General features: G+C 40.3%; 1 protein-coding gene across 3 annotated transcripts in view; it reads right to left on the bottom strand.

Annotated features, from left to right (window-relative positions):
• Positions 1-27,979, bottom strand: part of zbtb20 (zinc finger and BTB domain containing 20) — a 329,339-nt gene that overhangs the window by 296,934 nt on the left and 4,426 nt on the right. For all 3 annotated transcript variants that reach the window (XM_060912969.1, XM_060912967.1, XM_060912968.1), the window contains exon 2: positions 8,205-8,313. The gene's annotated coding sequence lies outside the window, so the exon portion shown is untranslated. The remainder of the gene's footprint in view (positions 1-8,204; positions 8,314-27,979) is intronic.

Raw genomic sequence — 27,979 nt, 5'->3', positions numbered from 1 at the left:
GGAGTTAAAATGCTTTCATCGTCTATGAACAGCAGACAGCAAAATCAGCCACAAACCAATATAAAGACGCAGTCACTGATTTAAAAAACAACAACAACAACAGCAACAACAGAATGTCAAGGACATAGTCGCTCGTCTGACCTGCCATCAAAACCACCATGACGACCAAAACATCAAACAGAACTGAAATGTGACAGTGTGAGAGAGAGAGAGAGAGAGAGAGAGAGAGAGAGAGAGAGGACCAACCTCATCTCATCTCATCTCATCTCATCTCATCTCATTATCTGTAGCCGCTTTATCCTGTTCTACAGGGTCGCAGGCGAGCTGGATCCTATCCCAGCTGACTACGGGTGAAAGGCGGGGTTCACCCTGGACAAGTCGCCAGGTCATCACAGGGCTGCACATAGACACAGATGAGGACCAACTTCCATGACAAATTGTTTACAACAGGAACATCAACAAAGGACTAAGTTTTGTTCCCCGATGGAAGATCGGCCTAAAACATCGATCAGAACTTAATTCGCATGATAAATGAGAGAGGAGATACAATTCTAGCCAGAAGAAAATGTGTTAAGTGACTTCATGACTAATTTGTTAGCAAAAAATTGACAATACAATGACTAAGTGTTGTGCAGAAGGTCAAGTTCTTTCAAATAAAACCATCAGAACTGAAATCCAGTGAGAACTGACGGAGGAGACACGATTTAACTGAAAATAAACAAGGTTGTAAACAAACTGTTTACAACGAGAAAATCAACAAACCAGCGACCAAGTTTTGCTCCCCGAGGGAAGATCGACCCAAAACACTGACCAGAACTGGAATCGGATGAGAAATCAGAGAGGAGATCAAATTCTAGTGAAAAGCCTGGAAAATTCATCAATTTGGCCTAATTAGTAATTCATTAGCAAAAAACTTGACAAAACAACGACCAAGTTTTGTGCAGAGTGATGAGTTCTTTCAAACAAAACTATCGGAACGGAAATCTGTGGAGAACTGACGGAGGAGATATGATTTAACTGAATTGTGGACGACGGACGCCACGCTCCAGCAACAGCTCATCGGCCTTACGGACGGACGAGCTAACTATAGTGACTGTCGCTTTAATAGTTGATATGATATGAATAGTTTATAGTTTATGTTCTAAAAATGTGAATAATCCATCCATTATCTGTTCCACTTATCAGGTGGGGGTGGGGGGGTGGGGGGTAGTAATCTGGAGCCAATCCCTGACCCTGACTCCAGGAGAGAGGCGGGGTTCACCCTGGACAGGTCACTAACACAGAGACCAACAACCAACACACACACATTCACACTGACGGGGGATTTACAGCAGTCAGTTGTCCTCATCCTCATGTCTTTGGCTTGTGGGAGGAAACCAGAGCACCCAGAGGAAACCCACACAGGCACGAGGAGAACACGCAAACTCCACACAGGAAGACCCCTGTCACCTATGAGGTTTGAACCCAGAACCTTCTTGCTGTGAGGCGACAGCGATAACCCCTGCACCACTGCGGTCCCCAATGTGATTAAAGATTTTAAAAATTAATTAATTCATTAACAAATCTACTGTAACCTGAACAGGACAAAAAAAACCTACTCTGAGTACCTTTACCTTTAATAGTTAAAAATAGATTTTTTTATTTTGCTTTTTATTGCACATCTCTAGTTTGTTCAGCTATGGAAAACCAAAAAGGCCAAAAGCCCCACACTTACTCTTAGTTTTACAGGTAAAACTCTTCACAATTAGTATCCTACAAGTAAATAAACTCTTGGTGTGAATTCTTCACCTGGTCCTGACTTCATCTGAAAAAAACACACAGCTCTGGCAAACTGAAGAGGACAAAAATACACTGGAATTACTGCAGAATTAAAGGTAAATTCGTTCCACACTCATAACAGGTAGTACATGTGACGTGTGTATTAATAAACAGAAGCATGAGATTCAAATTCTTGAACTGATTTGACATCATCATTTGGAAAATCCCTACAGCTACGGCAAGTCGAACAGGACAAAAACCCTCCCAGATAGAGGAGCTATCAGGTTTATATGTGTGTCGTTTGTGTGTGAATATTCACACTTACAAAAAAAAAAGTGAAGTGTAGAATCCTGACCAGGGAAAAAGCTGTCTAAGGCAAGCCAAAAAAAAAGAAGAAGAAAAAAAAAAAGAAAGAAAAACCACAGCACGCTGCCTGTTGCTTTAATGTTTTATAGCGTTACATCAGCAGCTTGTTGTATAACTGGCCCAGTTCATAAAGAAACTCTTGGGCCAACAAAAGAGAACAAGATGCGCTGAATGAGAAGATTTCAACACCCGGTATAAGATGATTAGAGTCTCGTGGAAATGATTGACCTTGGTGCGAGACCACTTTGGAGTTTTGTTTTTTTTCCCCTAAAATCTGAGTGCAAGTGTATGAAGTGGGTTTATACCTCTGTGTGTGTGTGTGTGTGTGTGTCAGAAGGAGCTGTACAGACAGCATTGGTTTGTTGAGTAATGTGAAGTTTTAAGCAGTCAGCTGAACAAAGGTGTTGTTTTGCTCATAATCCCAATGAATAATTCTAAATCACCCAGAAAAAAAAAAAAAAACGTGGACGGCCCGAAAAGAAACCTGACCTTCTGCGATTACTGATGGTGCTGCAATAGACGGATGGCGTGTTCAGACAAAGCCGCCTCGCAGAAACACAATAATGCTTATTATTTTCTTTCTCAAATGAGCTAATCGCAGGTCTGAGAGGAAGAAAAGGATAAAACTAAAGCATGACGCTTGAAAATAGTTGAATCTGACATGCATGTTTTCACACCCTGGCCTCATTAGAGGTGTGCTTATCATGAAATTGATAAGTGAGTCTCTTTCCTGTATAATAAACTGATTCCACCCTAATCAGATGATACAGATGTCTTTAGAGATGCCGGGAATTCGCTTTGCCTCCTTTATTTCTTTTTTAAAAACAGTGACACAACAAAATTGCATTATGGGAAAATCACGAGGCTGACGTTAACGAGCTGAATGAACTGAGCTGCGTTATTCAATCCTCGGAGTAAACTTTATACAGAAGGAGGAAGAGGGATGTTTAGGAGATCCGAATGAGGCAACGAGGCCGTGTTGAAACGTTAGAAACTGTGATAAATAATGTCCATTCCCAGAATTCCTTTCTAAATATATAAATCTGATGGAAGGAGTGAATGTGCAGAAGTGAAGGAGATGAAAGCGAGGCTGTAGTGCACGCTCGTTAATAGTATATAAACATCGGCCCATATGCTGGGTGTTCACGAAGCAGCTGCCATCGTCAGTCACTGAAAAAACAGAACAAGAACGAGCAAGAGAGGGAGGGAGAGGAGAAAACGAGGGAGGGAGAGCGAGAGGGAGGGAGGGAGAAAAAAAATGGCACGTCTCTGCCAAATTGTCTTGGCAACACCATTTGTCCTGGCAACAGGTCGGTGCACCTCTCTCGCTCCCTCGCTCTGTGAAAGACAACAAAATGTCTCCTCTCTCCTGCAGCTGGCTGGATACACACACTCGATCCAGCCTGGCTCCCTTAAACTGGCCCTCTTCACACACACACACACACACACACACACACACACACACACACTCAAAATCCATCCTGTGTCTATATAATACACGCTAAAGGACATCTGGGCCACTTCGATATTAAAGATCAGGAATCGGAAGATAGCGATCAAATGAAAACCAAAATATGGCATTCGTTCTAAACGAAGAGAGAGAGAGAGAGAGAGAGAGAGAGAGAGAGAGAGTAATAAACCTTACAGCCAGAATCAGATCACTCTTTTACGAGACAACACACTGAAATGAAAGCCCAGTGGCTCGGAGTGAAAGAGTGAACTCTCACTCTGATCATTTCTTCTTTTTTTTAATTAAACATCTTGCTTCACAGAGCGAACCTGCTACTAAATAGTGTAAATATGATAAAAAAATATTATGTCACGACACCTTAATGACATTAATAATGAACGATCTAATAACACCTTAGCCTGAAACGTTAACGCGATAATAAAAGTTCAGCCTTGCGTTTATGTTGTGTCGTGCTTTTTCTGGTTACTAAATAATCTGCTTTATGGTATGGAACTTTATCAGACGTTTCTCGCAGACGGGGTGTGCCTTGTTGCCTTGGCGTGGTGAAGTGTGCGAAAAGACGGGATCCGAACTACTCGAAGTCACTTCCCATGAAGCGAGGCTTGCTTTGATCGTCGGGAGGAACACGTGAGCGTGTACCTGCTGCTGCATGCAGCCCGGCACTGGGACGCTTCAGAGCCACATCCGCCCGCGCCAGGTGCACTAACGACCTGTTAACGAGAGTCTGCGCTGATGGTTTGTTCTTTGTTTTTCTTTCTTGTTTCTTACATTTGGCCCCTTTTGTGTATTGTGTGGCCATGAATTCTTGTGAGACTCTGAACAGAAGACGAGTTGCAGGCTGCCCTCGTCTCCAAAATGGAGGACAGTGTGTGTCTTTGTGCCGAGCGTGAGTGCAGCTCCCTCCTCTAACCGACCCAGGCCCCGTTTCTCACAACACACATACACACACACACACACACACAGAAAGAGAGAGAGAGAGAGCGAGAGAGAGAGAGAGAGAGAGAGAGAGAGAGAGAGAGAGCGGCTGTAAACAAATCAGAAGTAAACTTGGCACTGCTGTCAGAGAGAATGCTTTGCCTACCTCTGTTTTATTTTTTCATCTCTCTTTTACAAACCACTTCCAGATATTTTTCCCTCCAGAAACTCACAGCGATCCTCACGTGGACTCTGCCGAGCGCCATATGGGTGCCGGGGTTAGCTGAGGACACACATGCACCTTGGCAAATGCACAACTTCCCTATTAGAATCCAAGATACATTTCTCACGCGGGGTGAAACGCCTGCCTCTCGCGTATGGATTTAAAGGGCTGACGCACTGCCTGCACACTCTGTCTCTTTGCCTAAACAAAATATGTTTGATAAAGAAATTTGGTTATTAACCATCAACTGCCTGACAGGTTTTTATCTATGTGTTCATGCAAAAATACTGCTGGCAGCTTGTCCGTGCCATCTGTGTGCTGTTTCAATGGAAACGCCACTCACGGCCCAGTGTTTAGGCCAAACACGACGCGGCTGTCCTGTTTATATTCAACAATGTACGCTGCACTTACACGCTTTATAGAGCTGGCTTTGTGTTGCGAAATCTCCTCGCTTGGAAACTTTTCTCTTTTCAAGAATGCCATCGGGTGAAAAACAGGACCTACGTTAGAGTTTACCTTTTACCTTTGTAGCGGGTCGTTCAGATTCACTGCTTGAGTGAATGCTTGATGGCACTTGAGTCATTTCACTTCACGTTTACAAAAATCTGATCATACTGTATTTTTTTTTAATGATGCAACTAACCACCTGTGACGGAATTTATTTTTCTCAGCTTACCAGAAACATCCTGAACTCATTCACACCGAATTTTTTATTTATTAATTTTTTTAAATCGTGTTAGTTCACGTCCCTTGTCATATCATTTCAATGCATTGCAAAACCACTTAAAGACATTTTCTTTTCATGACTCAGAAGTTTCTGATATTGTTTTCACTCCACTACCAAGCAGGATGATTTAATATTAACCAGTAATATCATGTTCTTATCCTTATCTCACCAGAACCACACCAGATACTGTATCACCGAACCACACCAGGGCCTGTTTTGCTCGTCACCTTACAGAACAAAAAGGCGCCATGAGTTTATGTTGTATATACTTAACAGTCCAGAGAACCCTTACAGACTGTTTTTAATTCTCTGAACAGAATTGCGGACGTGTGACCCTTCGTAATCGCCCGACGCTGCTCTCACCTGCACGCCAGTTACTTTCAAGTGAAACACTGCGAGACGTTATCGTGTATATCATGTACATCATGTACCACTTGATCAAAACCTGTCAGATGTCTGGATCGCTGAACAGACAGAAACAGTAAGAACACAATGAAACAATGACACGCCGATAAAATCACAAACACCACATGTGAGGGCATGAAACATATATAAAAAAAAAGCTACTCATGTTTCTTAGTCGGAGTTTGTTTTATTATAACCTGGTGTTTTATTTGTATATTTTTTAAAGTAAGGACTGAGCTTTATTAGGTATCGTGAAGCACCTTTTCGAGACGTGCGACAGGGATCGAGTGTGTGGTAATGTTTAGATTTTGGACTCTGGTGTGGATATGGTCAGGTTCTCTGAGGTAAACGTTCCCACAATGTTGGATCAGAAGTAAATGTGACACTGAGAAACTGGGTTCCTGGTAAGGGTGTGTGAGGAAGATAACTAGAGCACAGTGTGTGCGTGTTTCTCTCTCTCTCTCTCTCTCTGTATACGAGTCATTTGAGGTGAACAGGAACGATATACACTCGCCTGGAGCTTGAGCCAAGTTCCGACGCACGCTCTGACATTCACACACGAGCGGGAGGGCCATGCGAGGGTCAAACACGTACGCGTGCATGCACGTAAACGTCTGCCACCATGGGCTTTTCCGTGGAGTGCTTCCCCTGCTTAATAGTCTCAGCTGTTGCTCGACGGGAGACGAGTGTGTGCTGTGGAGCGGAGTGTGTGTAAGCCGTGTAGCTTTATCGAGGAGCCAGACGGCGTGGTGTAGTCAGAGCCTATATTAAGAACTCTCGTTTAAAGCTGATGCCATATCACATATGCATACACACACACACATATATACACACACAAGCAGCGCTCCCAATGAGACCCCCGACCACAGCCATGATGGAAAAACACTGTGCTGCCCAATTCAGAGAAACATGATGAATCGCGTGTGTAAGAACAATGCCACAGTGTGTAAAGAGAATTCCTCTGCAAATGCAAAACTCTCGAGAGGAGACACAATGCCAAAACTCCACGCACTCGCACACTCGGCCCTTAGAGGAGAGGCGCGCAAACCCATTTGGGAAATTGTCTCTCTTTTTTTTTCCTTAAACCATCCTGAAAATGAGGAAACGGCTCAGCGGGACACAGCGCAGATCTCCAGGTTTTATGAATCACTTACAGCAGGACTTTGAGGAATGGATCTGGAGCTCGACTACGATAAATACCAGGACCGTTCGCAAATTAGCATAAATCTGCAACAGCTGTATGGCTGACAAACACGCTCTTCTCCACAGGAGAAAAAGGACTCATTGTGTTTCTCGCCGTTATGCAACAACAACAGGTAACTTACACCTGAGCACAAAGTGGGCCTTTCGGACTGATCTGGGATCGGATCTCGCAGCCTTTCACACTGATTCGGGACAGAATTCTTTTGGACTCACGTGGCTTTTAGAAAAGCTGGCAGATAAAATCGCCCTGTCTTTGATCTGGGATTGGGTCATGAGGCTTTTCGGATCTGGGATCGGATCAGAAAGATTTTTAGATTTATCTTTGATTGGATAGCACAAAAAAATGTTTTTTGACTCGGATGCTTTTTGGATTCATGAAGATCAGGAAGCTTTTTCGGACTGACCTGAGATTAGGTCGTGCTGCTTTCCTGACTAACCTAGAACCAGATCATTCTGTCTTGGAAACTGATCTAGAACTGAACCGCTTGGCCTCTCGGGCTGGTCTGGGTTCGATCACCTTGCTTTACCTCTGTATTTAATGCAGGACTGATGTGCTCTGTCTGATCTCAGATCAGGGCGTGTAAAAGCATTGAGAGTAGGATTTTTTGGTGTTGCATCAGATGAACCACATACAGTGTCTAAAATTGCTCTCCGTCACTCACTCTTTCACCATGTAGGGGGCAGCAGAGAGGGAGGAAGGAAGCAGGGAATGTGATGAGAACAAACAATTCAAACTAGAAATCACCAAGCAACCTCAAACCACACAACTACAGCCGGATTAAAATCCATTTGCATTAAACACACGCTGATGAGCCGCTGAGCCCCATCACACCACAACGTAAACATCTTTAACTGATAATACGACCTCCATCGTTACCTTTACGAGCTATAAGAAATTGTACATAATACATACAGAGTGTGCGCTGGCTGTGTACTTACAGTGTGTTATATGCATTAATAAAGTGCACTCGGTATCCAGGGAGCAGATTGAGACGCAGCTCATATGATGTGCCTAAGGTTTTAATGTCTTACTCAAATAATGATAATAATAATAATAATCTAAAGCATGAAGAATGATCACACAGACACGTGGTGGTGTAACAGCAAGAGCAGATGAATGACAGCGCTGAGCTCACCTCTCACTCTCGGATGGAGAACACACTTCCTCTCCAGCGTCCCTCGGCTGCGAAGATCACATCTGATGCTCCTCTGAGTGCGTTCTCTTCAGCCGATCCAGATCTGTGACTGAGAACATCACACACAGTTAATCTCCACATACGGAACGTGTTTACACACACACACAACTGGTTTTCTAGTTTTAAAATGAGACAGCCATCATTTGGGTTCACTTCACTTATTAACACAGAAATGCATGCATGTGTGTGTGCGCGCGTGTGTGTCATGGCCTTCCTTTTGAAATATTGTCCTTAACTGACCACACAATCATTCCTTTGTGGGTTGAATTTTTTCATTGCGACACAATGCAAAACTAAGAAAGAAAGAAAGAGAAATGTCCATGCCTGAACACGACTCCTGCCTCTGTCCTCGCACGCCGCATGCACCAATCTGGAAAGCAAGATTCAGTGAGTAAACACACTCGACGTGGCTGTGTGCCACTTTTACGCTTCTGCAATCAAGGTGTGATGTGTTTCTGAAATCCTAGCACCTTTTACATGATTGGACTATTTTACAAAAATGGTTAAACGGCTTTGCGTGGGAATTTATAAGCGACGTGACGCGACTCCTCCTACTGATTCGAGAACGGGAAAAGGTACGGCACACAGGTACTTGCCAATGGTATCATAAACCAAGCCAAGCCAAATTGTATTACAAATGTAGTTGAAGTTCTTGATACACAAGGTGTTGCGCAAACCGAATTTGCATAACCGGTGAGGGATTATCCCCACACTAACTCGGAGCTCATACCTCGCCTACTGAAAAAAAAAATATATATATATATATATACTGTATATATACACTACCGTTCAAAAGTTTGGGGTCACCCAGACAATTTTGTGTTTTCCATGAAAAGTCACACTTTTATTTACCACCATAAGTTGTAAAATGAATAGAAAATATAGTCGAGACATTTTTCTGGCCATTTTGAGCATTTAATCGACCCCACAAATGTGATGCTCCAGAAACTCAATCTGCTCCAAGGAAGGTCAGTTTTATAGCTTCTCTAAAGAGCTCAACTGTTTTCAGCTGTGCTAACATGATTGTACAAGGGTTTTCTAATCATCCATTAGCCTTCTGAGGCAATGAGCAAACACATTGTACCATTAGAACACTGGAGTGAGAGTTGCTGGAAATGGGCCTCTATACACCTATGGAGATATTGCACCAAAAACCAGACATCTGCAGCTAGAATAGTCATTTACCACATTAGCAATGTATAGAGTGGATTTCTGATTCGTTTAAAGTGATCTGCATTGAAAAGAACAGTGCTTTTCTTTCAAAAATAAGGACATTTCAAAGTGACCCCAAACTTTTGAACGGTAGTGTATATATATTAATTAAATTTTAAAAAAATTAAAAAATAAAAACAGCTTATACGGAGTTATCAGCCCACATTCCACAAGCATCCTGGGAATTTGGAGGTCGGTGAAGAGAACATACCAGCACAATGGAAAAACACATAACACAAACAAAACATGCATTCATTTAAGTACAACACAGATCCAGGTTTCCATCTGCTGATTAAGCCTCGGGCTTGGGTTAAAAAAAATAATAAAAATTGAACTTCAAAACAGAATCAGTATCAAGTGTGTGCTTCATTCCAGCAGTGGGTTCACTTGGTTCACTCCAAACTCCACACGTTCTCCGTTTTATACTCACCTCTGTGTCTCGACTTTTCGATAATGACTTACTATCAGTTTATAACATGTTCATCACAGTGCTTTCACACCGACTCGGTTTGCTCGCATGGTTCTCATGGGCAGTCCGTTTAACCTAAATACAAAACCTCATGTATACCACAAGACCACCTCCCAGCGTACACAAACTCCTAACAGGTTTCCAAATATGTTTTTTTTTTTTTAAATACTGACTTATGGATAGTTAACTAGCAAACATCGTTATCTTCAGGTCATATCAGGTCATCAAAAGTGCAAAGGAAATATTTACTACGAGATTTATATACAACCTCAAATCAGTAAAAGTTAGGGCGGTATGTTGGAGTTGAAATTGAAATTAAAATTATAAACAGTGAGTTGTAAATAATCTTTGACCTGCATTTCACTCAAAACAACACACCAGCACATTATTTGGTTTACCTTCGTGAACTTTATTGGGGGGGGGGGGGGGTCCCCAAAATAAACACTTATTTCAATTTTGATTCTTGCAGCATATTTCAAAAAAGTTTTGGACAGTAAAGTATTTCTCATAACTGTATAATGTTTCCGTTCCTTCTCACATCAGTTAAAAGATGTTTAGGGACTGAAGACACCAAGTGGTATTCAGGTGGTATTTAGTTCCATTCTTCCTGCAAACAGGTCTTAAGGTGTGGAACAGTTCGGGGTCGTCACCGTCATATTTTTCATTTCTAAATTCTCCACACATTCTCTATTGGGGACCGAGAGGACACGCCCTCTTCTTCCACAGCCACGCCTTTGTAATGTGTGCAGAATGTGGTTTTGCGTTGTCTCGTTGAAATCTCCCTGGAAAAGACGTCGTCTTGAAGGCAGCAGAATCTCAGTGTACTTTTCTGCATTAATGCTCCATCACAGAAGTGTAAGTTACCTTTGTCAAGGGCACTGACCCAACACCATACCATGACACACCTAGAGTCCTGCTGGATGGTCCTTTTCATCTTTGGTCCAGAGCACACGGCATCCATTTCTTCCAAAAAAGACCTGGAATACTGATTCATCTGACCACAATCCATGTTCCCACTGTGTGATGGTCCGTCCCAGACGCCTCAGAGCCCAGAGGAGTCAACGGCGCTTCGGGACACAGTTAACATAAAGCTTCCTTTTCGCACAGTAAAGTTTTAACTGGTGTTTGTGGATGTAACTCTGTATTGTAGCTTGATAAAGGTTTCCAAAGTAATCCCGAGCCCATGTGGTTCTTTCAGCTGTAGATGAATGACGGTTCTTGATGCAGTGAGGGATCGGAGATCACGGGGGTTCAGATTAGGCTTGAGCCCTTTACACACCGAAATGCCTCCAGATTCCTTGAATGGTTTAATGATATGATGCACCGTACAGGGTGAAATATCCAAATCCCTTCCTAGCTTTCTATGAGGAACATTGTTTTTAAACATTTCAATAATTTTCTCATGCATCTGTTGACAGACTGGAGATCCTCGACCCATCTTTACTCCTCAAAGACTCGGCCTTTCCGGGATCCTGATTTTGTCCCAAATCACAACTACAGTCACCTGTTCACATCACCTGCTTCACATCACATCATTATTTAATTGTTTTACCTCATTATTAGCCCTAAACTGCCCCTGTCCTAACTTCTTTTGGAATGTGTTGCAGGTCTGAAATGCAGGAATGGATGTATATTAACATATGAAATGAAGTTGACCAACAAAACATGAAATATCTCGGGTTCATTCTGTCTGTAATGAAATACACGTCAAAGTACATTTAGAAATCACTGCTTTGTTTTTTTTATTGCCATTTTCCACACCATCCCAACTGTTTCTGATTTGCAGTTGTACATATTAAATAACCTACGGAACTTATATCACACTTTTCTATTAAAGCGTGTTGGATTTGTCTATGTTAAGATTCAGCTTCTTGAAAAACTCGTTTTCTTATATAAAGATGCAAAATCCAGGTTTCTTTTTTTTTTACACAAATACACTTGAACGATTAATTTTCAACAGTCAGAAGCAGCCTGTTGAAAATAATAAACTGTTTAACATCTCCAATAAACATCTGGAGATGAAAATAATATACTGTTTAACATCAAGTTTTGTCCAATAAATTATTTTAAACAGTTTAAGAACATGGGCGGCACGGTGGTGTAGTGGTTAGCGCTGTCGCCTCACAGCAAGAAGGTCCTAGGTTCGAGCCCCGTGGCCGGCGAGGGCCTTTCTGTGTGGAGTTTGCATGTTCTCCCCGTGTCCGCGTGGGTTTCCTCCGGGTGCTCCGGTTTCCCCCACAGTCCAAAGACATGCAGGTTAGGTTAACTGGTGACTCTAAATTGAGCGTAGGTGTGAATGTGAGTGTGAATGGTTGTCTGTGTCTATGTGTCAGCCCTGTGATGACCTGGCGACTTGTCCAGGGTGAACCCCGCCTTTCACCCGTAGTCAGCTGGGATAGGATCCAGCTCGCCTGCGACCCTGTAGAAGGATAAAGCGGCTAGAGATAATGAATGAATGAATGAATGAATGAATGAGTTTAAGAACATGGGTGGCACGGTGGTGTAGTGGTTAGCGCTGTCGCCTCACAGCAAGAAGGTCCTGGGTTCGAGCCCCGGGGCCGGCGAGGGCCTTTCTGTGCGGAGTTTGCATGTTCTCCCCGTGTTCGCGTGGGTTTCCTCCGGGTACTCCGGTTTCCTCCACAGTCCAAAGACATGCAGGTTAGGTTAACTGGTGACTCTAAATTGAGCGTAGGTGTGAATGTGAGTGTGAATGGTTGTCTGTGTCTATGTGTCAGCCCTGTGATGACCTGGCGACTTGTCCAGGGTGAACCCCGCCTCTCGCCCGTAGTCAGCTGGGATAGGCTCCAGCTCGCCTGCGACCCTGTAGAACAGGATAAAGCGGCTACAGATAATGAGATGAGATGAGTTTAAGAACATTAAACATCATGTCATACATAAAAGTGTTTCTTGATGTACTGTATATGTTCCTTTTTTCATTTCTTTTTTTTTTGATAGTGAAGTGGGCAGAGCTAAAAGCTCTCTTTAAAGTCACAGCGGGTGTGAGTTGACAAAAACAACTTAATAAACACATTTCTGTTTTCCTTTGGTGTTTTTGTTACTAGAGTTCAAGAGAAAACGTTGCAGACGCAGTTAGACAAAAATTTGAAAAATAATGTGAACAAAATGGTCATTTATGAGGAAATATCATGGATCTAAACAGATACTGAATTTATCTGAACATGTTGACTTTGGACTCAGAATTATAACACATGATATGCACTCCTCTAAATTTCCAAAATTTGTGAATACACAATCAGGTCCATAAGTATTTGGACACCAACACAATTTTGGTAATTGTGTACGCCACCACAGTGGATCTGAAATAAAGCCGTGAAGTGTAGACTTTCACTGTTTGGGAATTACAGCCTTTTTTCCCCACAGTCCCTCCATTTTCACAAGCTCCAAAGTAACTGGACAAACTAAAATAATTTATAAATATAAGGATTATTTTTAATCCTTGGATGCTAATCATTTGCAGTCCTTAATTCTGGAACCCATGGACATCACCAAATGTTGAGTTTACTCCCTTGTGATGCTTTGCCAAGCCTTTACTGCAGCCGCCTTCAGGTGCTGCTTGTTTGTGCGTCTTTCTACCTTCAGTCAGTGAAAAGCAGCTCGATTGGATTGTCTGACTTGGCCGTTTCCGAACATTCCATTCCTTTGCCTTAAGAAGCTCTTGGGTTGCTTTCGCAGTATGTTTTGTGTCGCTATCCATCTGTTATCCATCTGAAGTGCCGTCCTATCAGTTTTACAGGATTTGACTGAATCTGAGCAGAAAGTACCGCTCTATACACTTCAGAATTCATCCTGTTACTTCTATCAGCAGTCACATCATCAGTAAACACCAGTGACCCAGTTCCACTGGCAGCCTGACATCGGGCAAAGTCTTTTGAGCAAAGTCTAATCTGTCCTTTCTGTTCCTGTGGGTTACCAGCGATTTGCATTTTGAGGTAAACACTCTATATTGACATTCATGAAGACGTCTCTTGATTACAGACTTTGACAATGACAGACTTTTACACCTAAGGTATCTCCTTGAGAGTGTTCTTGACTTGGCTCGATGTTGTAAAGGGGTTTTTCTTTACCAAGGAGAGACTTCTGTGATCATCCACTTTAGTTGTCTTCCGTGGTCTTCCAGGGCTTTTTGTGTCACTAAGATCACCAGTGCATTCCTTCTTTTTAAGAATGTCCCAAATTGTTGATTTGGCCGCTCCTAAAGTTTCTGCTCTCTCTGATTGGTCTGTTTTGTTTTTTCAGCCTCATGATGGCTTCTTTCACTTGCAAATTCCACACTTGGAATCAACTCCAGACCTTTAATCCCCTTAATTTGTTATGAAATAACAAGGAAACAGGCCTTAACTGGACATGAAACGACTTATCAGTCAATTGTCCAATTACTTTTGAGCCTGTGAAAATGGAGTGACTAAAAAACTGTAAAAAAAAAAAAATTGGTTTTTAAAAATGGCTGTAATTTCTAAAGTGTTACTGTGATATTTTTGTTAAACTTGAATTAACACTTTAATTGAACACTTCAATCACATCTAATCCGTCGTGGTGGTGTACGGAGGTGAAATTACAAAAACCCTGTCGCTGTCCAAATACTTCTGGACCTGACTGTAAATAAATATCCACGAATATGCTAATTCACTTGTCATCTCAAATGGCTCGCTGGATGTTTGACTGAAATGGAATGAAATGAATATTTGGTTCTGAGTGGAAGCAGAGGACTGTTTCAGATCTCGGTGAAACGGCGGCGGTGTCTTCAGTCACGTCACGCACTCCTCTGATGCATGCTGCAAATTTGGCCTTGAACTTTCAATTAGACTGATGAACATCATTTCTGTAATGAGCTTTAGAGTATCCCAGGATCTTCACTTCTCTAAGACCGCACACACACACACACACACATGCATGTGTTCCTAATGTATGTCTACAACACTGGGCTGTCCAAATACGAATTTATTTTATTATAAAGTTATTTTCCACTCGTGAGTCAAAGCAAATGAGTCTTTATTAGAGACGACCCGATAGTGCATTTTATTTCTGATACTGATCCTAAAACCTTGGATATGAACTGATATCACTATTATTTTCTTTAAAAAGTACTAAGCTTCTACTAAAAGTACAGAACTAAAAGCACTTCACAATTTAAATCACACAAAAATAATTTACACTATAAATATAATAAATATAACACAGTATAAACTAGAACTGGGAGATATGATGATACAACATCTATATTGTGATAAATTATGTCATGATACACTTTTCTGAAATATCATAATATCTTTTCATAAATATTACAAACTCTGGCAGCATTTACTTCCTCAATTTTACATTGTAAAATGTTATATATATATATATATATATATATATATATATATATATATATATATATATATATATATATATATACAGATTGTTACGTATGTACTGTATACAATATATCGTGATGCGTATTGTGTATCATAGAAAAAATCTGAATTATTCTATCCACATTCACTGGATATGAGCAATCGTGCACTCTGATTGGCTACTCTACCACTAGGATATCAGCTCATATACCATAAGTACAGAAAAACAAAATGGTGGAGCGTGTTGCTGAACCAACTGAGGACGAAATAAAAACAAAACCCCAAAAAATTATCAAGTATTTCAAAGAAACAGAAATAGCTAAAAGAGCATTTTTTTTTGTTTGTTTTCCCCAATATCTCCTGTTCCACACTCCAGCCCAGTCGGTGGCGGTAATGAACCTTTAAGTTGCTTAGCCAACCAACAAAAAAACCCTAAAGAAGAAGAACCCCCCCCAAAAAATATATAAAAAAAAGAAGCAACAAAATATGGAAAAAAGTATTTGATGTTAAGAACGTATCTTTTTTATTTTTCAAGAATTATTATTATTATCACATTTTCCACAAGTCGCTCCTGTCATTTTGCCGGTCTGTTTACATTCTAAGCGGAAATTATTTTGTCGGACGTTTTGTATAAAGTTTTTATTTATTGAATTTGTAAAAAATAAAAATTAAAAATGCTCTGTTTCTCAAAATCCAGTGAATGTGGATAGAATAAAACAGTTATTCCACTCAATCTCGGTGCTACGCGCCTCATTGGCTATCAGCTCAGGTACGACTCGATTTCGTGGAATAACTGTTAGTATATCAAAATCTGATATGATATTTTGTCATACTGTCCAGCCCTAATATAAAGCATAAATGTAATAAAATAAGTCCTAACACAAAAGAAAACAAAGACAAGCCGATTTGTTGTTTTGTTACAGGACACGATATCGGAGATGTTTTCCGGCACCGTTTCAATTCATTATTATTTATTCTATCTCACATTCAGTGCACAACAGTGAACTTCTACAGCGCTACACTTCGCCCTGAGCTCGTTCTATCGCTCCTCGGATAAAATAACCCAAATAATGATATACCACACAAGCACATTTTCACATTTGTACCTTTTTGCTCACAACTGAACCAGCTCCATTCTTTTTTTTTCCTCTAAACAGTACACCCGTTTGTTCACGCCATTTCTCAGGTGAAACGTCTCCTTCAGGGCTCAGTGTATGGCCTTATTCAGTATACGTGTGGGACCATAAAAAGGCTTTCTCGTCTGTTTCAGGCTTAAGCACTTACATCATTTCCACATACTTTACATCTGTTTCATACACAATGACAGGCACCTGCTAATGTAAGCACAGTGAGAAACATCAAGGTTACACTCGTATGAATGTGTGCAAGGTTAGACTTATAAACGTATGAAATAAATACAATTTCCCTGCAGTCTACACTGAAGGTTTTTTCATGCTTTTATGATTAATGCCAAGAAATAATTTCTTTGTGTGCTTTGACATAAATGAAAAATATTTTGAGCACAGACTGATGAGCCTAAAAAAGACTAAACAACATGTATAAAGTCAAATGCAAAGCTTAAAAGTGTAAAATTAATTAGGATACTTTTCTAGAACAATCCGGACCCTCGTTGCGTGCTGGAACGGTCACGCGGAATTAAAATGCAGGTGGAAAACGTTACAACCGCTTTCGTTTGACTCACCATGGTATATACTGCATATACAGTACTGTGCAAAAGTCTTAGTCCCCCTCTTTTTGCTTCATACAAACTTTGTTATAGATTTCTATTTTATGACTTCTACATTATCGAGTCAAAACATTACAAAAATATTTTAGAGTTCCAAACGTTCGTTTTCTTTTCCAGCATAAAATTAAAAGTTTGTATCTCATCATCTGTAGCTGCTTTATCCTGTTCTACAGGGTCGCAGGCGAGCTGGATCCTATCCCAGCTGACTACGGGCGAAAGGCGGGGTACACCCTGGACAAGTCGCCAGGTCATCACAGGGCTGACACATAGACACAGACAACCATTCACACTCACATTCACACCTACGCTCAATTTAGAGTCACCAGTTAACCTAACCTGCATGTCTTTGGGGGAAACCGGAGCACCCGGAGGAAACCCACGCGGACACGGGGAGAACATGCAAACTCCACACAGAAAGGCCCTCGCCGGCCCCGGGGCTCGAACCCAGGACCTTCTTGCTGTGAAGCGACAGCGCTAACCACTACACCACCATGCCGCCCCCATGTTGAAACATTTCATTTCATTATTTTTAAAGCCATTTTTGCTCGACAGCATTTCTTTACATGTGACTAAGACTTTTGCACAGCACTGTATATGAAATATTACTCACTACAGGTGTTCTATAGTATAAATTAGGGGAAAGTGATGATTTAGTGAACTGTAGAAGATTTTCTGGATTGTACTGATGGAAAATTAGCTTTCTATAATCATACTGTGACACAACATACTATCCACTTAAACCAAATCTCTGAACCTGTTTAATGTTTCAAGATTCACAAGAATGAAATATTTTACAGAATGAATCTTCTGGATGTCAGCTTATCAAAAGAGACAAAAAAATACAAACACCAGTTTGTTATCAAGCTCATTTGCATATTGCACCACTAATGCATTATCGGTTTTGCAAAATCATGAACAAGCATATATCTTTATAAAGAGATATTTTCAATAACAACAACAAAAAAACATTACATTTATCATTTTAGAGTTTTCAGCAGTCTGTACTGCTCTAGGGAAGACCAGTGGAGTGCAATACAGGATTTTAACGATTCGCATCAAAGAATAAAATTCACTGAAGCACTTAGACACCCAGGAATTTCACTTTCACTTCATCCGACGTGATGAATCCACTTTTAGAGTCCATGCTGAGAAACTCAACGAGATGTAGTGCACTACTGATACATGGATGATGTACGAGAACCACTGAAACGTGGAGTGAGGAACTCTTTTGTTTGAGGCGGAGCCATGAGAACACGCCAGAGTTAGAAATGTTTTTTAGAACAGCTAAAGCACTGAGTGAGAGCTGTTCCTTTTCAAAGTGGCTCGATGATGACGTGAAGTGCCACGTCGAGACCTGTCACTGAGTTCGAGTCCTGACGATCCCGAGAGTCCAAAAAAGAAAAACATTTCTCACTGTATGAGAGGGGTGTTACTCTCTCTCCTGTCCATCAAGGCGACACTCGCTAATCATTAGCATCTGAGCTTGTGTATGTGGAAGAGGGCGGCTAGCGCTTTCCTCTGAGTGTGTTATACTCAAAAAAGTGTCTCGAAGGAAACGTGTTCACTCTCACTCTTCCAGATTGTTAGCTAGAGAATCAGAATTAGCAAATGAACAAACTTGGGACTGAATTTCTCCCAATTTGGTAAGTGCTCGATGTGAGACAAATGCCACAGTGTAAGAATATAGTGTAGAAATCATAAATTAAGTTTATTTATATTTAACAGTTATTCCACGAAATCGAGTCGTACGTGAGCTGATAGCCGACGAGACGCGTAGCACTGAGGTGTCTATAATCCATGTACAACCCCGATTCCAAAAAAGTTGGGACAAAGTATAAATTGTAAATAAAAACGGAACGCAATGATGTGGAAGTTTCAAAATTCCATATTTTATTCAGAATAGAACATAGATGTCATATCAAATGTTTAAACTGAGAAAATGTATCATTTAAAGAGAAAAATTAGGTGATTTTAAATTACATGACAACACATCTCAAAAAAGTTGGGACAAGGCCATGTTTCCCACTGTGAGACATCCCCTTTTCTCTTTACAACAGTCTGTAAACGTCTGGGGACTGAGGAGACAAGTTGCTCAAGTTTAGGGATAGGAATGTTAACCCATTCTTGTCTAATGTAGGATTCGAGTTGCTCAACTGTCTTAGGTCTTTTTTGTCGTATTTTCCGTTTTATGATGCGCCAAATGTTTTCTATGGGTGAAAGATCTGGACTGCAGGCTGGCCAGTTCAGTACCCGGACCCTTCTTCTACGCAGCCATGATGCTGTAATTGATGCAGTATGTGGTTTGGCATTGTCATGTTGGAAAATGCAAGGTCTTCCCTGAAAGAGACGTCGTCTGGATGGGAGCATATGTTGCTCTAGAACCTGGATATACCTTTCAGCACTGATGGTGTCTTTCCAGATGTGTAAGCTGCCCATGCCACACGCACTAATGCAACCCCATACCATCAGAGATGCAGGCTTCTGAACTGAGCGCTGATAACAACTTGGGTCGTCCTTCTCCTCTTTAGTCCGAATGACACGGCGTCCCTGATTTCCATAAAGAACTTCAAATTTTGATTCGTCTGACCACAGAACAGTTTTCCACTTTGCCACAGTCCATTTTAAATGAGCCTTGGCCCAGAGAAGACGTCTGCGCTTCTGGATCATGTTTAGATACGGCTTCTTCTTTGAACTATAGAGTTTTAGCTGGCAACGGCGGATGGCACGGTGAATTGTGTTCACAGATAATGTTCTCTGGAAATATTCCTGAGCCCATTTTGTGATTTCCAATACGGAAGCATGCCTGTATGTGATGCAGTGCCGTCTAAGGGCCCGAAGATCACGGGCACCCAGTATGGTTTTCTGGCCTTGACCCTTACGCACAGAGATTCTTCCAGATTCTCTGAATCTTTTGATGATATTATGCACTGTAGATGATGATATGTTCAAACTCTTTGCAATTTTACACTGTCGAACTCCTTTCTGATATTGCTCCACTATTTGTCGGCGCAGAATTAGGGGGATTGGTGATCCTCTTCCCATCTTTACTTCTGAGAGCCGCTGCCACTCCAAGATGCTCTTTTTATACCCAGTCATGTTAATGACCTATTGCCAATTGACCTAATGAGTTGCAATTTGGTCCTCCAGCTGTTCCTTTTTTGTACCTTTAACTTTTCCAGCCTCTTATTGCCCCTGTCCCAACTTTTTTGAGATGTGTTGCTGTCATGAAATTTCAAATGAGCCAATATTTGGCATGAAATTTCAAAATGTCTCACTTTTGACATTTGATATGTTGTCTATGTTCTATTGTGAATACAATATCAGTTTTTGAGATTTATAAATTATTGCATTCCATTTTTATTTACAATTTGTACTTTGTCCCAACTTTTTTGGAATCGGGGTTGTACAACGAGATTGAGTGGAATAACTGTTTTATTCTATCCACATTCACTGGATTTTGAGAAACAGAGCATTTTTACTTTTTTATTTTTTTTGCAAATTCGATAAATAAAAACTTTATGCAAAACGTCAGACAAAATAATTTCCGCTTAGAATATAAACAAACCGGGGTGGCACGGTGGTGTAGTGGTTAGCGCTGTTGCCTCACAGCAAGAAGGTCCTGGGTTCGAGCCCCGTGGCCGGCGAGGGCCTTTCTGTGCGGAGTGTGCATGTTCTCCCCGTGTCCGCGTGGGTTTCCTCCGGGTGCTCCGGTTTCCCCCACAGTCCAAAGACATGCAGGTTAGGTTAACTGGTGACTCTAAATTGACCGTAGGTGTGAATGGTTGTTTGTCTCTATGTGTCGCCCTGTGATGATCTGGTGACTTGTCCAGGGTGAACCCCGCCTCTCGCCAGCTGGGATAGGCTCCAGCTCGCCTGCGACCCTGCACAGACCGGCAAACAAAGCAATTCGTGAAAAATGCGATAATAATAATTCTTGAAAATAAAAAAAAGATACGCTCTTATCATCAAATACTTTCATTCCATATTTTGTTGCTTTTTTTTTTATTTCTGGAGCTTTGTTTTCAAGTAGAGTTTTTATGTCGTCCCCGGTTGGTTCAGCAACAAGCGCCGCCATTTTGTTTTTCTCTACTCATGGTATATGAGCTGATATCCTAGTAGTAGAGTAGCCAATCAGAGCATGCGATTGCTCATATCCAGTAAATGTGGATAGAATAATAATACTTATTAATATCTCTAAATAATGAAACCAAAATTATCCTTTTTCAATATTTGCCAGAGTATTCAAGCAGAAACTTGTACAGCTAAAAGTACCGTATTTCTCTGTGTTCAAACTGACATTTGAAATTTCATTACTTATTAAATAATTCACTATTTTTTTCAAACAATGTCCCTAAAACAGTGCTCCATGTAACATTAACATTAAAAATGCTTGAATACAGATTAAAAGCAGACTTGTTTTAGCTTGTTTATTCCTAGCACTCTGGTCTTTCCTTATATACAGGGTGTCTCAAAAAAATGTACTCACACTTTAACTGTCCCTAACATGCTGCCTTTTTTGTGTTGCAGGTGTAATTAATTAATCACAGCATGGCAGGAAATTATCACACCAAACCAAGAACAATTGATGCATTGAAATTGGAAATTGAAAGACAATGTCGCGATATTCCTAATGACCTGTTTCGTGACGTTTGCGAATCCCTTGGTGTGCGTTATCAGCGTTGTCTGGACAATAATGGTCATCAATTTGAACATTTGCAAACATGATTCTTCAATTACATTTGTCTTCTGTATTTGAAGCTATTCCGTTTCACTCTATGTTCATAAATAAAGGTTTTCTCTTCATTCAAAGTGTGAGTACATTTTTTTGAGACACCCTGTATATATATATATATATAGGGCTCGAAATTTGCGGTGGTCCGGTCGCCCGAGGCGACTTAATTTGTCATTTGGCGGGTAATTCCTGTCACTAGGCAGCCCGGCTGGCTAGCTGAAAATAAAAAATATATATGAAGCGAAGATTCAGACTAGGGCTGTGCGATATATCGAATATACTCGATATATCTCCGAAAGTTCTGTGTGAGATACATAAAATTATTATATCGTGACTATCGAGTATTTTATGGTCACCTGCCGACTTGCGTTTGTTTCGTGTTTGTTGCGTTTGTTTAAAACCTTTCCCGGTGGTTTTCTCCCTGTCCCTCAGGCAGTAACGTGAGAGGCTGCCTAAGGGTAAAAAAAAACAATAACGTCACGCACTCGCCAATCAATCCCGGGCGACATCTCGGTGCTGAAAGGAACTTTCTAGTTCCGGTTTACAGCACTGACTCAGTTCGTTCAATCGCTGGTGTTTTATAGGCTACCGTGTAAGCTCTGTCAGTTTCAGCGACAAATTAAAAATGGAAGCGGATGAATTGGTTCCTAAAAGAACTAGTAAGGGGTCAGTCATCTGGCGTTTTTTTGGATATCGCGAGGAAGACGTGGAACAGCAAATGCCAGTTTGTAAAGTGTGCAAAAAAAAAACAGTATCAAAATACTCTGGTCTTGAAATAAATGCACATTAGTCATGAACAATGGTGACTACTCTCTTTTGTGTTATTTTTGACAGAAGTAAAATTCATACATGAACAAATTTTGGCGAGTTGATTTTCTGTTTGGCGAGTTACTTTGGAAGGGAACTAGTCCGGCTGGCTGGTGGAAAAAAATATGAATTTCGAGCCCTTATATATATATATATATATATATATATATATATATATATATATATATATATATATGATTTGTGGTCTTTCTCATTGCTTTATTGCATATAATTAATCACTGTTGACTGATCTATTACTGTGACTGTCAAATGTTTACTTTTTAAAATGGAACACAGAGATGAAAAATGCTCGACAAATAAAGAATGTCACTAGAAAATAAAACTCACAAAGTGACAGTTTTCTTTTGGGTTCGTTCTAGCTGAAGTTTTCTGTCTCATCCTCCTGACTCTGTGAACAATATCTTAAGTTTATAAAAACCTGGCTGGCCTTCTCACATGGCAAGAAATGAAATAATTAGGTTTCATTCTTAGTGTAAAAAATGTAAAGCTTTTAATAACAGAACATTGTAATATCCTGGTTTACAGGAAATAATATTTTGTTAATACATAAGCCTTTGAGGAATAATCTTTGTCTACTTTCATCCAAATATCTTTAAGTCCTTTAAGTGACACTCCAGTTCTGACTCGCAATAATGCTCGAGGCGTTTCCAAGTTATTTACCTGACAGTGGAACAGTTACCAGTATTTCAATCCAATTCTTATTTAAAGAATGCAAACACTGAGTCAATAATAATAAATTTTAAAAACTCAATGAACCTGCTGAAATGGGTCACAGGATGTAGCTGGCTGTGCGTGATGTTTTCACCATGATAAATGTGTTCCTCTGTCATTTCCAGAAGTCTATATGTGCCTATTTTTTAAATTTCCATGTCATTCTGTCAGAGAGAGAACAACAACTTTATGGAAATGGCGAATGTAATCAATTAAAAGCCAGCTGACGGGTTCGTTCAGCCACACAGTCTGACACGCTGTCTTTGACGTTACACATTTCGAAATAAACACCACGTCCTAAAAGTCACCCATGCCAAAGAGTTTTTATGGCTACCATTCCTGGCTGTGACAAAAAGAACCAAATGGTGGGTTTTTCATCTCATCTCATTATCTCTAGCCGCTTTATCCTTCTACAGGGTCGCAGGCAAGCTGGAGCCTATCCCAGCTGACTACGGGCGAAAGGCGGGGTACACCCTGGACAAGTCGCCAGGTCATCACAGGGCTGACACATAGACACAGACAACCATTCACACTCACATTCACACCTATGGTCAATTTAGAGTCACCAGTTAACCTAACCTGCATGTCTTTGGACTGTGGGGGAAACCGGAGCACCCGGAGGAAACCCACGCGGACACGGGGAGAACATGCAAACTCCGCACAGAAAGGCCCTCGCCGGCCCCGGGGCTCGAACCCAGGACCTTCTTGCTGTGAGGCGACAGCGCTAACCACTACACCACCGTGCCGCCCTGGTGGGTTTTTTTTTTAAATATAATTTCATAAATAATTTAAAAATCCAGACTGTAGAAAAAAATAAAGTGTATTGAAATGAGTTTGTAAAGTGCACTGAGTACTCCCTGCTTTAATGAGAAATTCATATAAAAAGATTCTTTATTTTATAAAAGGTACTGTTTTATCTGTCGGTAAGAGAGGCTTTAATGCTTAAAACATATCCAGAATATTACCATGACCTGTCTGAGTAGCACAGTAATGATTAATCCATATATCAGTGTACGTATATAAATAGCTGATATTAATATTGCTATCAAACAGTGACCTTGGTACAGGTGTAGGGGAAAAAAGTTTTAAAGGTGGGTTTAGAGAGACATTTTTCTACGTGTCGACTTTACTCTAGCTTTAAATAGAACTGACGAATCTAAAGCCACACAGAAGATCAGAGTACTACATACACACGTTACTACATACACACACTATAGAGGGCTACATACGTGAACTACAAACCCCGTTTCCAGAAAAGCTAGGATATTTTCCAAAATACAGAAAAAAAATCTGTTATTTGTTGAACCTTTATTTAACTGACAAAGGTGCAAAGAAAAGATTTTCAGGAGTTTTACTGACCAACTTAATTGTATTTTGTAAATATAAACGAAGTTAGGATTTGATGCCCATAACACACTCGAAAAAAGTTGGGACAGAGACAAAATAAGACTGAAAAGTTTACAGGATATTCAAGTAACACCATTTTGGCAGATTCCACAATAAGCAGGTTAATTAATCACATGATTGCGTATAAAAAGAGCAGCACCAAAGGCTCAGTCTCTGCAAGCAAGAATGGGGCGTGGCTCACTGCTTTGTGCCAAAATTCATGAGGGAATTGTTTGTCAATTCCAGAAGAGCATTTCTCAATACAATACAAGATTTTCAGGCTTTCAAAGTCTACAGCCCATAATATAGTGAAAAGATTCAGGGAATTCGGAGACATCTCAGTGCATAAAGGGCGAGAAACCACTTTTGAATGGGCATGACCTTCAAGCCCTCAGGTGGCACTGCCTGAGAAACCGTCATGCTAATGTGACAAATATAACCACATGGGCTCGGGAGGACTTCAGAAAACTGTTTTCAATTAAATCCAGAAATGCAACCTGAAACTGTATTACACAAGGAGGAAGCCATTCATTAACTCTATTCAGAAACGCCGATTTCTCTGGGCCAGAACTCATCTCAGATGGACTGAAAGACAGTGGAAACATGTGCTGTGGTCAGATGAGTCACATTTCAGCTCGTTCTTTTTGAAAACCAGACGTTGATTTCTCAGTGCCAAAGGTGAATGCGACCATCCAGTTTGTTATCAGAGAAAAGTGCAAAAGCAGCATCTGTGATGGTACGGGGGGGTCAGTGCCCCACGGCAGGGGTGAGGTGCATGTGTGTGAAGGTACTATTTGACGCAGAGGCCCAGGATCTCCATGCTTATTTGAGCAGGACAAGGACAAGCCTCATTCTACACAGGCTACAACAGCATGACTTCGTAGACACAGAGTGCGTGTGCTTGACTGGCCTGCTGCCAATCCAGATCTGTCTCCTATTGAGAATGTATGGCGCATCATGAAGAGGAGAATCAGACAATGGCGACCACGGACTGTTGAGCAGCTGAAGTCTTGTAACAAGCAAGAATGGAAAAAAATTCTAAATGCAAAACTGGAAGAATTAGTCTCCTCAGATCCCATATGATTAAAAACTGTTATTAAAGGAAAGGTGATGTAACACAATGGTAATAATGCCTCTGTCCCAACTTTTTCTGAGTGTGTTACAAGCATCAAATTCTAACTTCGTTTATATTTACAAAATATGATTAAGTTGGTCAGCAAAACTATTGAAAATCCTTTCTTTGTACTTCTGTCAGTTAAATAAAAGTTCACGTGAATTAACAAATCACAGGTATTTAAATAATATTGACTGGCATTGAGTGGTCTATCAGATATATTCCATTCAGCTAGCATGATACTGAACAAATCAAAGATGAGTAACTGAATGGAATATATCTGATACACCACAAAAAAAGCCAGCCAATATTATCATTATTATTATTATTATTATTATCATTATTATTATTATTATTCATACACATTCCTTTTGGGTGTTCAACGCGTCTTTCTCTTTCAAAATTCTCTCAAAATCTTATGTATTTAACAAAGCAAACCTGGCGGCCATGTTTGTTTACAAATTGTCCCAGTCGCTCGCTAGCGCAGAAGTTTTACGTCTCCGACGTGTGATGTCATGTTGTCTTGACAACCGTGCAATATCGTAAACCATATTCAACGCTCATTCCCCATTGGGTAGAGTGACGTAATACACGTAGGATAAGCGATATGCTAACAATATTGCATGCTATCAAACCAAATGAATGAAGCCCGCTAGAAGGGAATAGAACACGTTTTTATTCCATCGAAAAAGTGTCCTGGATGGATAATCATTGTTTTTACTGCATTTTGGAAAATATCCAACTTTTCTGGAAATGGGGTTAGTATATAGAGTACTACATACATGCATGTGTACTATATAGAGTGCTACAGACACACATTACTACATACATGTACTATATAAATGATGTATTCAATATTACTTGAGTACTAAAGAGATTAGTGCATATGTGCATTCTTACCTCCATGCATGAAAGGCTGTAGATTATTACATACATGACCTATGTGTATAATATAGACTATTACACATGCATTATTACCTATATATTATACAGACTGTTACATACATGCATTATATAGCTGACATGCATGCATTATTACTTATATACTGTATACATTACTATATACATGTCTTATTACCTATGCATTACATTAATTATATATGCAGTTATTGTTATTATATATATATTCAGATATTACAGACTGTTATATACGTGTTATTAACCTATATTAGCACAGGTATACATCAGAACCATGAGAAATGAGCGCTTACTAAGATCTTGTCGTAGAAATCATCTTCTATTGACTAAACGGCTTCTCAAACAGCCTCGAGTGGAAAAAAACGCAATCCTGATATCTCTATCTCTCCATGACGTTGCCAACACTGACACGTAAAAGTGGTGTGAAGGTAGGAGAGGAAAAGAGTTTTTAAAGGGGACATGTGAATAGCCTGAGTGACTTTTCTGTTCATTTGGACATGAGGTCAGTGAGAGTCATATAGATCTGTGTGTAATATCAGCGTGGACGTTTTAGTTCTGTTCGGTTTTGGTCCTGTTTACACACCACCTGTCAGGGTTTTTTAGCCTTTTTTTGTTGCTTTTTATTTTTTTAAATGTCACAGAAGGGTTTACATTTTTTTATTTTATGCAGTATATTCCTTTTTTGTCAATAACCTTAATATTAAGTCTTTGTGGCACAATTTCCTGATGTTATAATACCGAACAGAAGCTTGATAGGTTATAAAGGGGAATATTGCTCAACACATGCCTGTTGTATTTTATACAAGATATTATATGCATTTGGCCTTCATGAGCTTTGATTTTCTTTTCGTGGAAAATAAATGAAATGAAAAGATTTTACTGAAAGCTCGCCAGGTATAAATCCTATTTTCATGAATCGACCGGATCGTGAATTAAAAGAATATACTGTATACAATAAGCTGAAATGAACCTAATCGGAAATAAAATGGACTCCGTTATAAATCGATGATCTCTATCATGTGAACAGAAACAGAATTTAGAGTTTTTAAATATATACACGGCATAAACATTTTGTACAACGTCACATCGATGTGGCTATACACACACACACACACACACACACACACACACACACACACACATCGCGTTCCAAGAATTTGCCATGCACAAGAAGCTACAAGTCTGAAACCCAACGTGTCCATAAAGTCGTTCCAAAATAGTTTAATTCACAAAAAATATATACA

Source organism: Neoarius graeffei, chromosome 28 (genome assembly GCF_027579695.1).
Source record: "Neoarius graeffei isolate fNeoGra1 chromosome 28, fNeoGra1.pri, whole genome shotgun sequence".
Classification (NCBI taxonomy): domain Eukaryota; kingdom Metazoa; phylum Chordata; class Actinopteri; order Siluriformes; family Ariidae; genus Neoarius; species Neoarius graeffei.
Note: the sequence above shows the minus strand (reverse complement) of the source record. Positions and strands in the feature narration are given on the sequence as shown.